At 32.5% G+C, this 14,764-nt stretch overlaps 1 protein-coding gene across 2 annotated transcripts in view; it reads left to right on the forward strand.

Annotated features, from left to right (window-relative positions):
• The window catches only part of LOC148280228 (acyl-CoA Delta-9 desaturase-like), a 64,292-nt gene that overhangs the window by 35,722 nt on the left and 13,806 nt on the right, over positions 1 to 14,764 (forward strand). The gene's annotated exons all lie outside the window — the stretch shown is intronic.

The following is a 14,764-nucleotide window of genomic DNA, read 5'->3' on the forward strand; positions in this document are numbered from 1 at the left end:
AAAAAAACCTTATTTTACTCGCGTAATAAAGTTACATAAAGTTTGTTATTGATTTTAATAATATATACTCTTATAGATTATTTTTAAACATCTAAATAATACGATTTTTAAATGGCCCGATTACAATGGGAAGTTAACTGAGTTATCTTCAGTTGTCTTTAAAAAAAACGAATCTTCTGTACGAAATCTTTTATTTATTTTTTGTTTTAAAAAATTAAGTATTTTGTTGGTTATTATTTGTAGTTAGTTGAACATGTGAAAAAAAACTTATACTTTTTCATACAGAAAATTCGATTTTAGTTTATAGGCAATCTAAGATAAATGTCAACTTCCCAGTGTAGTCGAGGTCCGTGTATATAAATATTGAAAAATCAACTTTAATAAGCTTAATCAATGTTGAAACTCGTCTACCGAAAGCCATGAGTGTACTTTATAATTATTTTGAGTGTACTTAATATTAAGGAAATTTGTGGATTAAAGTATCACTCGTGTTTTATTTATATAATAAATTAATAATTATTGTTGTGTCTACATAAAACTAAATTAGTTCTGATTTCGTCTAATTTAATTTATTTTAAAAATCGTTTCTCTTTATACATTATATTTATAAAAATACCTTATGTTTTAACTCGAATCATAACTAGGTGGATCCACCTTACTCTGATGAATAAGACACCGCATGACAGTACGTGACATGTATGTAATGTATTATGTAATGTATTTCTCAGTGGTAAATACATTGGATTGTAAACTATTGACCTAGTCAAACCGTCTCGCCCCGAAGTTGGACAATACTGTCTGTGTCGAGACTCAAAATGCGACATTATAAATATAGAACCAAATTAACTCAAAAAAAATTTTCCTCAAAACCTTGATCTCCCCCGGACTTATAAAATAAGAAAATTCAATGAATTAATTTACTTTAATGTTGTGTAGGTACACCGATCCACTGCAGAAAAAAAAATCATGTGTTCACATTTAAATGCACCTGCTGGAATTTTCTATAATAGTTTTTATCATATATATGTCAACAATATTTCGAGTTTGTCCAAATTTTTGTAGACAAGGACTGGATTCAACTCCCTGGGGAGCTGTTTATATTAACATATTACGACAGAGACGAAGAACATTTAAGAGAAGGTAATATAGAGTCTAGGCACCCACGAGGCTTATGACTTGTCAATGGCTGGTTTAAGTGGCCACTTTACACACTGTGTAACATTCACCATTCTGCCCATATTTGAACATATGTACACCTTCAATTCTTTCATCTGTTGATGTTTGTGAAGTCAAAGAGCTGAAAAGCTGAGCTTTATTTATGCGGGTGAGATTCATCTAATTGAATTATTTCACTTACATACTAGGCAGTCCTTGTCCACAAAAATTTGGACAAACTCAAAATATTGTTGATTAATCCACCTGGTCCATGAAGAAGTATAGAAATTGAAGAAATAACATTTTCAGGCGTTGCCTAGTATGTTGGTGGAATAGTTCTATTAGATGAATCTCACCCGCATAAATAAAGGTTTCAGCTCTTTAACTATATAATATCCCCTCACACCAGCACTTTTGCTGATTGGGAATATTTTCGTACTAAGAAAATATGTAATAAAATGTAATATGTAAAGTTTCAAAACCTTGTATTTTGTCATAAATGAATTTTTTAAAAAAACTTCACATACATCAACGGATGAAATAATTGAAGGTGTGTAGATGTTCAAATATGGGCAGAATGGTGAATGTTACACATTGTATAAAGTGGCCACTTAAACCAGCCATTGACATAAGCCCTGTAGATGCCTAGACTTCTACATTACCTTCTCTTAAATGTTTTTCGTCTCTGTTGTAATGTGTTAATATATATATGTTATTATGTTTATTGCTGCCTCACTAAACTCCGTGTATCAATGTCAAAGATTATTAAACTGTAAAGGGATGAATCGTAATGTTTGCTGTGTGCACGGGGCGAAAGTAAAGACAAAGGTGATTTTTTTTTTTTAATTTCGGCAGAAAAATATTTTAATTACATTCTTAACATTATGGGTCAGGATTATGCAAAAAAATTCAATCAATGTGATGATTAACAAAAACGTGATTAAAAAAATATGCTTCCTAGGAAACTGCCCCCCCCCTCCCCAATCAATTCACGTATTTTAAAAATATATCTACACAATAATAGTGAAAGTAAAAACAGCAAGACTTTTTTAAAATGAAAATATTACTTCAACAGATTATATACGAGTACATCTACTTTATCTCCATCTTTGTCGGCCTCGTAGTGTCTCGTAGGTCAGCGCGTTTGCCTAACATGCAAGAGGTCTTAGGTTCGCTTCCCGTCATGTTTGACATGAAATATTCATTTTAAAAAAGCTGCTTTTACACTGGTGCCTGAAGCGTAAGACTGATCATCTCACCTTCATGTAACAAAAAAGATCAAAATGCACTGCGATTGGTGTACCAATGTAGTGCCCTATGCACCATTAGGTGCGGAAAGGGTATGATGACATCTACTTTATATAAGAACACGTCACTATGAAAAGGAAAAATCTAATTCTGTAGTGGCGTGTATTGGCTGATTTGAGTGATTACATTACACGCCGTGTTACATACAGCCTTATTGATGTAGGTGAGATTGTCTACAATTATTTCGCCTACTGGGTATTAATTATTACTCAATATATTGTTATGCCCCGATGCCTTTTAACCTTTTTTTTGTATTTATTTTTATTTAAGAAGGTAAACATAAACGTTAACAGTAAATATAAAAGGAAAAATAATAAAACCCACTAAACCGGGAGTCCGACTTGTCAGCAAGTTTTTTATTTTTCTTTTACAAAGAAAAACGCTAGAGAAATTATATAAATTAAATAAGTAATATAAATATTATTAAGAACTAAAAGCATACGTATTTTTTACACAAAATTTATTTACAAAAATTTAAATAGATGACTGTTAACATAAAATAATAATCAATACACCTTGTTACATATTAGCCATTTAATTATTTTTTTCTTACAAGTTTTGTCAACATTTTCTTTTGAGATTTGCTTAGGAATCTTATTGAAAATTTTAGGAAGTGTATAATGAAGTGTTTTTTGGCCATATTTGTTTACAAACCTCGGTACTGACAAGCCTTCACGTTGTGCTAGCCTTGTATTATGTGTATATATATATATTTTCTGGTAGTTACTATCAAATCGATATCTAGTAAAAAATTTGAGCCATAGAATAGCATTTACGAACAGGCACTCTTGCTTTTCAAAAAGTTCAGGTACCTCTTCCTTATCAATTCTAGCTGATCTGTTAATTAATTTAAGAGCCGAGTTTTGTGAAGATTGAATTTTTTAACGTTGAATTTCAAAATAACAGAATTCTAACAATATAAAAAAGTATCATATTATACTTTCCGCCTTATGTTACTTGCTTAAAAATGGACATGCCCCCAATTTAAAAGTCAATAGAAAAACGGTTTGCTAATGCGTTTATTTCAATTTTAACATTTGACCGCTTCATGTCATTGAACTTAACATCGATAGATAAATGAATAGATAAACATAATCAGTGCCGAAAATCGGCGTTTATTATAGTAAATAATACAATGTGTTATTTTATTTTACTGAAATAATCGACACTTAGTGCCTTTTACATATTAATTGCTAATTCAATAATAAACATACATGTAAGAAGAATAATCATAAGTAAATATAGCATTTAAAACAAATTTCTAGTCACGTAGGTGTTTCTTAGCAAACCAAAGCAGTCGGGACGGAGTTTAGGACGCTGTGGCTCGAGATTTTTAAACCTAAATATTTTGTTTATTTATATGTACGCTCAATGGTCATTTTTAAGGACATATTTATACATAGAAAATTATTATAAAAAAAGAAGAAAGACTCAATGGTTTATAGTAGACTTTGTGGGGGTCGAAGCGGGAGAGGGGTGTTTATATTTGAATCTGATTCAGTGATCGTTTGAAAGAAGACAACTTGTTATCAAACAAATCAAGACTGGTATGTTTGTTGGCAGACCTAAGAATTCTGGGCATAGGGGAATGTTAGTTCTATGGTTATCGGTATGAAAGAGTAAGTTTTATCTGTGGTTTCTAGTTGGAATATTGAATTTTATTGAGCTCAGTAGTTCAGGCGCATCAAAGAGTGAGTTGAGAATTTAAAATAGGACTAGAAGGTCATATTTATTTCGACGGTCTTAAAAAGAAGATATATTTAAGCTAGTTTCTAACTCATTATACGTATATTGGTCTCCGGGTAAGCCAAACCTCCAGCCTATCTTTCTCAAAAATCGATGTCAAACTGATTCAATATTCTTGATGTGAACATCATAATATGGAGACCAGATAACAGAGATAATATATAAAAATATTTAAACTTTTTGTTTTACTAAATGAGATATATATGTTTTAATCATCGGGAATTGCCACTGTCACTATGGTTGCATCGTCTACATGTGATGTTAACGACCCTATCTCCCTTAGTCCTAGATCTACCACTTCCTCCATTCTGGAAAGCGTATTTATATATTTATTAGGTTTGTGTAAAAAAAAAAAATTTGACTCATATATTTTTGTGGTATATTTAGTTATAAAGGTGTAACTTACTTTATTATTCTTAATAATATGTGTTTTTTATAAAAAAATGTTAATGTCATTTAAATCCCGAATTGAGTTGTACTAATTCCTGGGAATGTAATTAATATGTATTATACTTTGGAAATGTATTATCTGATTTATAAATAAAATAAAAAAATAGGTAAAAAAAGTAACATTTCTAGTCGTTACACCTCGTTCAGTAATCACTCTATACCGTATATGGCTAAACCACGTGCAAATTAACATAACCGATAACACAGCTTAATCGCGTGTTGTTTGATCGTTCGTAATAGGTAAATATTAGAAGTACCTATCTATAATAAATATTTTTCGTATATTTTCATACGTACCTAGTACCTACCATCGAATAAATTTGAAAAAGGATTCCTTTTAAAAATGTATAATAGTAATAAATTTGTAGACCTCGTGGTGTATTGTTTTTATGGTTTTATTTATTTCATTTTTTTTCCATTGAATTTGTAATCTTGTATTCATTTATTTTATACTCGTTATCACTATGTAGTTTATAGGTTATAATTACCATATGTGTGTATTGTGTATGTATTTTTTAAAATGCCAAAGCCCGCTAGGGCGTTTCAATTTTTTTTAAATAATTAAATCTTTAATTTATACAAGAAATTTTATTATTTTTCTAAGCCAAGATTTTTGCTTGTAAGGCATTTTTTTCTTAATTGCTCGCAAAGAAAACATTTTCATTTTGAGTAGTAGCAGCATTAAACGTTCTCATCTTTTCATGTTGATTTAATAATCCGTCATCTGCTTACTACTTAAATTTATTACAGTCTCACGTGATATTATCATCACCATCAGACCCTTATCCGCACCCGATGGTGCATAGAAAACTGCATTGATAAAGTAAATGCAGCGTATCTTGATTATCCGTTTCATGCAGGTAAGGTCACCGGTCTTACGCTTCAGGTGCCAGTCTAGGGTCGTTTAAATATTGCAGTGTAAAATTACCATACAAAAAATATGTACAATGATTTTATTAATATATATAATTCGTTGATAGTCACCATGGGGTCTTACTTATAAAAAATGACATTAATCTTATCAGATGTCAACATAATGAAGAAGATATAATCCGATAAGATAAAGATGTTTTTATATCCGTTTTAAAATAATTTCTGTAAATATTTAGTGGAAGTTGATAACAGTGATAAGGAGCCATTAGTTCTGTAAAATAAAATGCAAAAAATGCTGGAATTGAGATTAAGTATAAATGTAAATATTACACAATATTAGACATGATGATTATTATCATATAATTATTGTCGAAAGAACCCAAAAGAATATAAACACTCGTTCAGCTACACAAATTAACTGTATTGTCCCATTTGTATCAACCGCCTTTGGTAAAAGCAATATAATGTGATTGCGCCAAATATAAAATACTCAAAATGTAAAACAAATTTTAAAATAAAAATAACTTCACATAGTAATAAATAAGTAAAAATAACAAAATAGTGAAGCGCGAGGTTTTTTTAAAAAATATATGTAGATTAATAAACGTAGTACTTTATATAATTGGTACACATATGATTTATATTCTTATTGCATTATTTTATGTTTGTTTTTTATTATATGTTTTACCATATTATTTATGTTTGAGTAATATGTATTCGTTATAATACAAATATAAAGTATATATATATGCTAAGAAATTCTTAGTATAGAATATACTTTATATTTGTATTATAACGAATTTGAATTTCTTACCTTTGATTAGCTAGGCATTTTTAATTAAGTAGATTTTTTGTAATTGTTATATTAGCACTTTGTATCCCGGAGCCGTAGGCTTTTAAGAAAAAAAGTGCCAACCTCAAAACGATTAAAATTTTTAATAAATCATAATTAAAGGGAAAATTGCTCGGTGGAACAAAATTTTTGACACTTTTAATGCGTAGATAAACGTATCGAGGGGTTCTAGACCCGTCGGTATAAACCGATGTACTTACATCAAAACTTGATGGGAGGGGGGGTATCGGCGTGTACCTTTATAGGCGGTCGGGAGACTTTTATCTTCAACTATGACGTCATACTGAAGCTATGTCATTTTAGAACGTAGATATGCGTACCGTGACGTACGCTTCCCCTTTTTTCATATTGATGTACCTACCCAAAACTTGAAGGGGGGGGGGGGGGGTCGGTAGTATATCTTTATAATCGTTAGAGGGAATTTATCTTCAACTTTACCGTCAAGGTGAAGGTATGACGTCTTTATCTTCCCTTCATAATCGAGGCCCAGGTCGAAATGTCCCCAAATGTGCGAACGTTCGCTTGCGGGGTTAAGCCCGTGCGCAGCATCGACGTTACGTGCCGTCTGCGCCGCGTCGGTACCGCGACGGAACTAATGCCAATTTATAAATTCTCCGTTATGAAATTTATGAAAATATCTGAGCAATAACAAACGACGAAAAACATTGAAAACCCACACCGTTTACCCGGATCCGTTTCAGAGGTCTCGTGGCCTCTTCTCAGAACCGCACATTGCAAAAACAAATTTCAATCATTAATGAACGGTTATATAAAAATATTCTGTGTTTACAAAAGATTCGCGTTATTTAGAATTTACATTTACTGCTTTCAATACCCCTATCACCGCCAGTGCACCTAAGTATGTATAGTCAACTAGCGGACCCGACAGACGTTGTCCTGCCCGAAAGTTGACTTGCCTGCTATTAGCTTGAAAAATACTTTTCATTGATGAGTAGGTACCTAAGTACTTGTTTATGATTGGATTCCAAAACATAATAATCAATTTTCAAATATAGAATTCTTTTTGCAAATGTCAAATTGGGCTCTTCTCACCAACAGGGGTGCACTTTATTTATGAATGCGGCTTTCAATTGCATTAAATGTCGGTTGTATTATTGTATTAAAAATACAGTAAAACGAAAAAATGGGAAGAAATTATAAGGAATGTAAGGAAAGAATCTGATTTGGATCCATAAAAAGCTATTGTTGTTTGTAAACATTCAAAAACAACATTTTTTTAACACAAAAAAACAACATCCTTCCATTTTTTTAATGCATTCTCGCCGAATGCAACCATGGTAGGTCGATGAAAAAAAGATTTATGCTTCAAACTTTAATTTTACTATCTACGAACACGCGCAGCGCAAAGATCTACATTTCGCTGAAAACCGCACGTAAATCGGATAAGCCATTTAGGAAAAGTTCAGTGACATCACACTATAGAAGAATTACATACATAAAGATTGGTCTGTCACCTTCAATCTAAGTTTTCCTATTCTGACGGCTATAGGGTATGATAATTCATTAGCCTGTTGGTAAACCGCGAGAAACAATCCCGATCGGGCAAACGACGAAAAAACAAATGACTAACTGATTTTTTAAAAATAACATGGCTCCAAAGCAAAAACTATTAGAATTTGTAATTCCGAAGACTAGAGATAGCCACGTTTCAATTGGCCTGTTTGTAAAAACAGCCATTTCAAAGCTAAAATTACGTCACTGGTCATATATTTGTTTAATTATTGGGTAAAAGCGCTATTATATATTTTTCACTTAGTGTTTTTTGAGTTTGTTTTTTTGGCCCTACAAGTAAATACTGTTTTATTTTATTTAAAGATGTATTTTTGCTTTTCGATAAAACTGTGACTTTCCATGCGCCGTGCATTGAGGTATTGTAAATGCATCGTGTGCACTCTGCAATGTCATAATTTTATTTTCTTAGATCAATCAATCTTCAAAATTCCTTCATGAGTTTTTAATATCATATTGTATGAGCTCATTTTCAGTCGATGTAAAAACTTAAAAAAACTTGAAAGACTTTTTTGCATCACAACAGGCTAGGAGGCCCAATTAGCGAGGTGAATTGCAGTACAGAACACCCAGGCTTGAGAAAAATCACATTTTATTTTTTGTTCTCCCCGGGAATCGACCCGGAACCTTCCATGAGTGAGTCAAGTGTCTTAACCACTACACCACGGAGTCCGCATTACGAAGAATTGAGAATATCAAATATTCGACCTGATATTTCTGAAATCTGACCAGCTCACGCATCACATTAATCGATTTTCACGTGAAAGAAAAATCCGTTTTTCTAATGATAATTTCAGTTATAGTTTTCTGTAATTGTACTTATTTATATTTACTTAAAAAAAGCATTAAAACTATTATGTAATCTGTTAAGGGGTTAGGTTTAATACCCTATTAGACCTATTAAGCTTACCCCCTCTCTCCATCTCCTCTTCTTTTTTCATTAATTCTCAAACAAAATAATATTTTTATAATTTAATCAGTGCATGTTTGTCCTAATCAGTGCATGTGCTTATTAAAATGCATGTCGTGTAGGTTTTATATTTTTGTGCAACAACTATGGTGAAGGTGTATAATGGGTTTTGCATGTTGGTTTGCATGTTGGTTTAATTGGTATCCTGACGAAGAGACGAGTACGTCTCGAAACCGATAGACATAGAAAAGTCAGTAAGTAGTTATATACAAATATTTAATAACATTTATTAAAATGTTTGACCACAAAGTTAATGCTTTAAATATTAATAATATAAAAAAATATAATTATGCCATGATAAAATTGTGTATTGTGTGCATTTACTAAATAAATATTAATTAATTAATTAATTTTTCTTTCAATATGTTTCTTTTTTGGGTGATATCGTGTGTATTGGATTTGTTCCAACGTTTCGGCTACCATTGCAGTAGCCATCTTCAGGGTAAACTGAGACTCGGTTTACCCTGAAGACGGCTCCTGCAATGGTAGCTGAAACATCAGAACAAATCCAACACAGTATCACCCAAAAAAGAAACATATTGATAACAGTGACCGTGAAAACATTCGTACCTATTTAAGTATTCTGACAGTTCGATTTTGGTGCACCGCAAATTTTCTTTTGATCAAAAGTGCAAGGTGACTTAGAAAAGTTCAAGAACCACTTAGATACTCGGAAAATAATCGTCACAAGACGTTATTTCAAGCGAGAATCATACGATTGTGGGTTGCGTGTGATAATGATGATATTGTAATCAATTATTGCATTTCCTATAATAATCATACACTCATTAAGCGCACGTGGCTCTTTAGTACCACTGACTGGCGATATTATTTTACTATCGTTTTATAGACTTGTTGACCTATGACGTAACCTTCTGCGTTATTAAATGGCTTAGCTACCATTCATTCACGTATGTATTTTCCCAGTGAATCTAATAAGGGTTGTCTTTACTTATGACCTCACACCTCAACGAAAGAGCTAGAGGTGAAAAAACTTAACAAAGATAGCACTTAACATTCTTTTATTTTTTTTATTGATTTATGTAATTACATAATAAATGGTTTTTTTTATTATACAATCTAGTTTTAAATTATTTTATGTTAAAGCTGTTACTTTCCAAAAAAGAGCTAGCTTTTGTGCTTGGATAGTGACTTACACTATTTGATTTATTTAGAAATTTAAAGTTATATAATTTCGAATACACATGAGAAAAAAAAATGTACGAAATAAAAAGAAAAACACAAAATTGTAATACAGTAATTCTAATTAAAATAGAAAGCTGTTTTTCCTCGGATTCAAAAAACTTATTTAAATTTATTTTGAATCTATTTTCTGATAAATTAGTTTTAATCGTTTCAAGTTCTTTTTGTTTTTTTTTAAACTTATTCATATATACGTACATATTACAAAAAAATCAATGATAACGTATCCCAAACTCTATGAGGCCAAGGGCCCTGTGTTGAGTTAGGACACAACATAATGGAAAGTGGAAGCACGTTCATAATTAAATAATAGCTAAAATTAAAATGAAATATTATAACGTAAACATACATATATTTCAAAGGGTATCTGGACAACATGCTAAATAGTATATTAATCTATGTAATTCTCGCGGCAGTCTCCTGCAATGGTCTCTTCCCTTAGACAAAATCCAGACTTGTACACTTCTCCTGAAAATGGCTTTCACACTTTTGAGGCCACAAAAGGGAAATTTCTCTGAGCAAACGTCGTACTTGTTTTTATAATAAAATCATTCAAATTACAGGAAAACCTCGTACGAGCATTCTGCTGGGATCTACTCTTGTAGCCGCATGACCAGAAATGTGTCAATGACTCTTTTTAAAAAGTTGTCTAATGTCCAGTACCTTTTTGAATTGGAACAATGTCTCAGATGGGAAAGTGAGGGGACAACGCAGCATCACTCTGTGTATTATTTTTTTATACGTTTATTAGAGGGTTCGTGACAGACGCAGTGCCACCTCCCCAGCCCACTATACTATAGGTTGCCACTGACTGAAAAAGAGCAAAATATACCGTTCTGGTAGTACCAATGTCCAAGATGTTCCTAGTCCATTGGGGAGAATTATGTAATTTTTTATTCCTCTGGTGTGAGCCTATCGTTTGTATTTTTGTTAATAAATCGTCTTTTATGGGAGCTAGAACCATCCAAACAGCGTGTCGATCTTCTCAGAGATCGAACCTGAAATCTCATGGACAATATCAGCTTTTTAATAACAGAGAAATATTACTTTTTTTACATTTTAAAATTGATAAGTCTATGAAATACTGTCCAAAAAAATAATATTTTTTTGCTAATTATTAGCATCATATTTTTTTTTTTTAAATTTGTAATTTTGAATTCCCGCAAAAACGGTTATTTCATTGGCCACGCCCCTAATACGTCACGATTCACGTGTATTTGTTCCTGCCCATTCAATTTTTTTCAGAACATTTTCACGAATCTTGACGTCACTTTCGTACTATGTGGTATTTCCTATAAAGTATAAACGTATTGGAATAGTAAATAGCTATGTAACCAAAATAAAATTGTGTTGAAATACAGTCGTCATTTCCCTATCCGCGACCAGTGGTCCATAGGGCACTGCATTAGCACTCAAATCGCGGTGTATCTAGATAGTTTTTGTTACATGGAAAGTAAGGGAATCAGACTTACGCTTTAGAAATACAATAGATCGTTTTTAATTTATTTTAGAAAAAATGTAATAAAGATTAGTACAGAATTTAGAGTTTATTTAGCTGGGGGATGCAGTGAATTTTTCTTACGATATTTTTTTCGCAGAAATGTAGACGGAGAAGGGTGGTAACACAGAATGACGTCATTTTCAGACGAGCGCGGCCCCCGCAATAAGGGTTTTTCATACACCTTTGAAAATAAAATCGCACAACAATTCATTAAGCTTGTACCATCGCAAAACTACCACTATTATGCTGTCATCCCTTTCGCTTATATGATTTGCCATTAAAATCAGGGGTCTCCAAACTTTTTAGCTTAAGGGTCACACGTACTCCTCAACTAAGTCCCAAGGCCTAACACATAGCTAGCTCATCATACCGATATACTGTTAAACTTCTTAGATTTTCACGGCCGTTAAGATGCACAATAAGTTTTTCTGGGTTATTATGCCGTGTGTCGTTCGTACTCTCTACCGACGTTTCGGATCGCGTTACAGCGTCCATCATCAGGGTTGATGTTATTTGTGTATGAATATGTGTTACGTTAGGTACTTAGAATTTTTACCGTGTCGTAGTCGTTTTTGTGTGATGTTATGTATTTGGGACTTGTACCGTGTCGTAGTCGTTTAGATTAATGTGTACCATTATGTAATGGTACACATTAATCTAAACGACTACGACACGGTACAAGTCCCAAATACATAACATAATGGTACACATTAATCTAAACGACTACGACACGGTACAAGTCCCAAATACATAACATCACACAAAAACGACTACGACACGGTAAAAATTCTAAGTACCTAACGTAACACATATTCATACACAAATAACATCAACCCTGATGATGGACGCTGTAACGCGATCCGAAACGTCGGTAGAGAGTACGAACGACACACGGCATAATAACCCAGAAAAACTTATTGTGCGATATACTGTTGTTTCGAATTACGTGAAATGTTTGGTTTCGGGACTCGCCGACGAGTGACATATCTATGGCGCAGAGCGCGGGGATTGACTCCACAAAGGTACAGCTACATACATCTCATTAATCGTAATAATTATAATTTTTAATTTCATTATCAGCGGCCTCCGCGGTGTATTGGCAAAGACGCTTGACTCACACACAGAAAGTTTCTGGTTCGATTCCCGATGAGAACACAGTAATTAAAACGTGATTTTTCTTGAGCCTGGGTGTTCTGTGTTGTAATTCACCACTGTTATTGAGCCTCCTAGCTTGTTGTGATGCAAAAAAAGAAATTATTTGAATTATTCACTAATTTTTTAGGATAAATCTCGTATCATTAATTACGGTTAATATAGTCAATTTTACTATCTATCTCAGTAATTGCGTTTCTTAATTGGTTGTCAAATAAAAACATCTGACTGCTTTTTTGTATAATTAATTAAGTACATTTTACAGTGTTATCAAAATAAACTGGCGGGCCGGATTGGTGGTGCTCGCAAGCCGTAGTTTTGAGACCCTGATTTAAATAGTGCTGCGCATAATATAAAATAAATAATATTGTGACAATCAAATTAATTCATTTTTTTCATAGCGGTGTTTCGGATCATTTATACGTGAACAATACAGTAAATAGAACAATATTGTCTTGTCAAATCGCTATTGTCATGAGGTCCTTTCCGTACGTATTCACACGACGACAAATGCGACCGCGCGCTGTGGTGGAGGTAATCGTTGTTCCGCGGATATAGCCTGCCCGTCTATCTCCGTGACAATGTCTCGGAACGATGTTTAGCCCTACAAATTGCTGTTTACACATGGAAAAACGGGTAAAATGCGTGGGAAACGACCCGTTTTGACCATTTTACGAAAATGCAACAATTATTATAATGTGCATACTAAATGCTAAAAATACTATTTGGTAGTTTAGAACATTTTATCAAACTGCATTTTAACAGATTATTCACACATAAATCATAAATAGTCCATTAATTATAAACATTAAATAAAAACTACTAAAAATAATAATGTGGTACTATAAAAAAAATACAAAGAAACAATGGACCTAAAATAATAATAATTACCACTAATAAAACATGTGAAATTGGAATAATTTGTGTTATATTTGTTTAACAAACTTACGAACGTAGCAGCAATCGTAAAATCTTTATGTTTTTGTTTCATTTATTCCAAACGCATTAATGGCAAATATAATTTATTTTTATCTTTACCTCAATGGAAAATAAATCATGTTTTCATTGTTTTATGTTACAAATAGCGTGCAATCTTTTTTTAAATATCAAAATGTGATATTGCATGTTAGCCCCCTCGCAATCCTGTAACCTTCAAGTAGATAGTAGGTACCTCCCCAAGGTCACTGCTACTCGGTTATTCACCCCTAACATGTGATTTCATTAAAGCTTTTGCAACCATTAACTTTACCACTTCCCCACCTGCAAAATTAATAATAAATTGAAATCTGAAAATAGAAAATACCGTCACAAAATTAGATTCACATTCATTGTTTCTTTAGAGGTGAAGTTTATTCCGATTATTTTGTGAATTTTCAGGATATCAAATCTAAATACTTAAAAAATGATCGAGTCAAAAGTAGACACAATCGAAGGGCATGTATGACAAGTTGTATCAATGTGTAGACGTGTGTGACGGTTCATGCTCTCTGCCTATCACTACGGGGAAATGGCGTGATGGTAATAGTTTCCCTTAAAAAAATCTTTTAAAAAATCTGAATCCATCACCTAGCTATACCTATTTTCTCGTATTTTTTTTTCAACAATAATTCATTTACAAAAAATACAATTCATTAAGCCCCACTAATTTGTATTAATGCGATTCGTCAGAGGGTGCTTATAACCAAGATATTATTTTACACATTTTGTATTTCTCGGCGTTGTGGTGTAGTGGTCAGCGTGTTTGCCTACCATGCAAGGAGTTCGATTCCCGACATTTTAAAAAGTATTTTTACACTGAAATATTTCATAGTATCTGGACTGGCACTTGAACGTAAGACTGATAATCTTACCTTCATGTAACAAAAAGGATCAATATGCGTTGCGATTTTTGTGCCAATGCAATGCCATATGCACCATTAAGTGCGGAAAGAGAATGATGATGATGATGATTTTATATTTCTTTATTATTTAACAATTAAAAATATTATTATTACGGAAAAAAAAATATATGTAAAATATAATA

This window comes from Micrasema longulum, unplaced genomic scaffold, assembly GCF_059751315.1.
Source record: "Micrasema longulum isolate JH-2025_06_02 unplaced genomic scaffold, ASM5975131v1 h1tg000604l, whole genome shotgun sequence".
In the NCBI taxonomy this organism is placed as follows: Eukaryota; Metazoa; Arthropoda; class Insecta; order Trichoptera; family Brachycentridae; genus Micrasema; species Micrasema longulum.